This window comes from Pteropus vampyrus, unplaced genomic scaffold (assembly GCF_000151845.1).
Source record: "Pteropus vampyrus isolate Shadow unplaced genomic scaffold, Pvam_2.0 Scaffold14, whole genome shotgun sequence".
NCBI lineage: Eukaryota > Metazoa > Chordata > Mammalia > Chiroptera > Pteropodidae > Pteropus > Pteropus vampyrus.
Genome location: NW_011888795.1, coordinates 1194242 through 1197253, shown reverse-complemented (window position 1 = coordinate 1197253; position 3012 = coordinate 1194242). Strand labels below are relative to the sequence as shown.

Sequence of the window (3012 nt, the reverse complement as noted above, 5' to 3'; positions counted from 1 at the left end):
TTTTCTGTGACTAGAAGAAGGCAATTCAACATGGCAAGTACTTAGTACACTTGCAGCTTTCTCTGTAAGGACCAAGATAGAAAGTGACTGTTTATAGTTACTGTGATGCTAAAAATTACTATTAGAAAGTTACAGAAGTGATGAACACTTGCTCTTCAGGTTCCCCCTAGAAGCTTCTAGGACAGTGAAACTTGATGTTCAGAAACTAATTGAATCCATTTCAGAGGAGCTGGGACATGGGCTTCATTATTCCAAGAATCTTTATAGATATCCACCTCCTGCTCCTGTCTCATACCTTGTATGATATCTCAAAAAAAAAGGTAATAAAAAGATAAATGATAATTATTAACATGTATTAGGTACTTGTATTGTGCCATGCACTAATTGCTCTTATATGAATACTCTCATTTAGTCTTCCAAACAACATTTTGAGGTAGGTACTATTATAATCCTTATTTTCCAGATGAGGAAATGGATGCTTAGGAAAATGAAGTATCTTGCCCAACGACGCACAGTAGTGAGTGAGCTGGGGCTTCACTGAGGGCCTGCACAGATGCTATGCTCTATGCTTATTGGTAGACCAGATGCATAAGTGCACAAAAAATGCTCGTTTACCGATTGATATCTCCCTTAGATTAAGGCGTCTTTTTGTTTTTTAATCGTTCATCTCGGAATGTTCACAGTCATCACAACCACCACAATTTAATAAAGTGAATTCTATATTTGTGAGGACAATTCTTCCCTGCCTTCCACCTTGGAAAGAGGAAAAAAAAAATTTTCTTACTGAAATCAGTTTAAATAATCTACTTAAAAAGGGCTGGGTGGGGAGGAAGAGCAATTCAGAGAGAATCAGAGTGTTAGAGGGGTATTAGAGATGAAAGAGTGGACAGTACATTGCAGCTGTGGGGTTTGGTTTGACCTCTAACTGTCCTCCCTGCATCTTCTTTGACTGACCTTCCCCGCTGCTTCTCCACTATTAATAGTGTTTCATGGAAGTGGGAGGGTAAGCTTAGTGTGGCTGTGAACTATTACTTTTAGGATTTTTGAAAAACATTGAAAGGATGTGTGCCGTTTTGAAATTACTTATGCTGCTAGGGCATAGCTCTTCATGTTTCTGTTTTATTATTATTTTATAAAAAGAACACTTAAGGTTTGTCTCCTCTACTTTACAGATGGAAACTCAGTGTATCACCAAGTGATCCATCTCTGTGGGAATACAGACTATGTGTTTATTCCAGCCCTTCTGCATTCTGTACTAACTAAAGAGCCCCGTCTAGGCAGCGGCATTAGCAGATGACTCTCTGGGCCATATGCTGAAAAAGATAGCTGTTTTACTTAGGTTCATTGAAAAGGAAATGTGAAAGGCACCTAAAAGTCTGCTGGCTTATCTCTCTTTTCCCAAACTCCCTCTGCTAACTGAATGATCTTGTGTATGTGTGGAGAGAGAAGGGGAGCGGAGAAGGATAAGGGAATGGGGAAGGGAAAGGGGAAAGAGAAAAAGAGGAGGAAGAGAAGACTGAGACTATTGGAGCTTTATGTTCTAAGACAGGCTGTAACACACAGCCAAGAACATCCAGTCCTTTATTTGTTTGTTTTTTTGTTTGTTTTTTAGGCAAGGCAACCCTTGGTTGACCTCACAGATTACAAGGACCTTGTCAGTTTACAATCCCTTATTTTTTACTTTTTATTTTTTATGCCTACAGCACCTGGTTTTCCTAGGTGGTCTCCCATCCAAGTACTAACCAGGCCCAACCCTGCTTAGCTTCTGAGATCAGACGGATTGGGCTTGTTCAGGGTGGCATTGCAATGGATTTCTGGGCCTTTAAAACTACCTCTGCTTCTTGTCAATACCAAAAATGGTAGAAGTATGAAAAAAAAATCCATTAGTTACAAAAATACCAACTAAACCATTTTCTAAAGCCATATTCAAAGAGAGCAAGCCTGGGAACAAACATTTGAGTTTTTGTTTTTGTTTTTTTTAATTGTTCTCTGCTTCTTTTCCCTCAAAAATCTCAGTTGACCATAGGGGACATGAATATCAATCAACCTGGTAATGGAGTAACTTCGGACAGTAGCTAAGAGCCAGCACACTAATTAACTGCATGACCTGGGATATGTTACTTAACCTGTCTCTCTTAGTGTCCACACATGTCAAAGCTATTTGTCTGCTGTCAAGAGTTATTCAGACTTGAGAGATGAAGAGTGTTAGTGTTCAGTGTGTGCTAAGAGGAGACCAGGTGTTACAATATCATAGATTATTGTCATGCCTACAGTGATCCCATTGCCACTTTACAACAGATTTCCAATCTGTTTGGAAGAAAAAATTATTCTCACTTTTCCCTAGGACACAGTGGAGATGTTAAAGAATTTCGGTTTCTCCTCCGATTAAAATCTAAGTGGCTATCACTTTGACAATAATGTCTAAATTTCTTTAACTTGTCCTACAAGGGTTGGAAAACAACGCCACTTTGGGGCATAATTTTCTTTTGTGTTCAGGCTTTTTGATACAAGTTACCTAGAGCAAATTAATTTAGAAGAGCTTTTATAACCTAATTAAATGGGATTCTTCTTAAAAGGCCTGAGGATCATCTAGATAAGGGGACTGATCCTTTGAAGTATAGATTATTACAAGGCATGTGCTGTGTTCAATTCTTGCCCTCAAGGGGCTCACAATCTAGGACTAGGCCACTGGGCTATGAGCTTACTCTGAAGCTTATTTGATGGGCACAAATGCAAAGAAAGTGCCCTTGAAGTCATAGTCGGTGACTTCACTAAAAGAGCTCATCATCTACATGTATCTTGCTTTGCATTGCAATGACTTCTTGCTTACTGCTCATAGCAAAGAGAACTTTCAAGCAAGAACACTGTTCGGATTCTGAGTCACTAAGAGGTCCCTGACCTTGAGTGTCAGCCCCAGAGACTAGGGTCCCTGGCGTTCTGCCAGGCTTCTTGCCAAGCAGTTATAGCAAGAGTACGTGCATATACAATTAATTCTCAACAAAGAGACTATCC

General features: G+C 39.5%; 1 pseudogene; it reads right to left on the bottom strand.

Moving 5' to 3' along the window:
* Positions 1-1694: 1694 nt before the first annotated feature.
* Positions 1695-1812, bottom strand: LOC111734333 (annotated as a pseudogene).
* Between the last annotated feature and the right edge of the window lie 1200 nt (positions 1813-3012).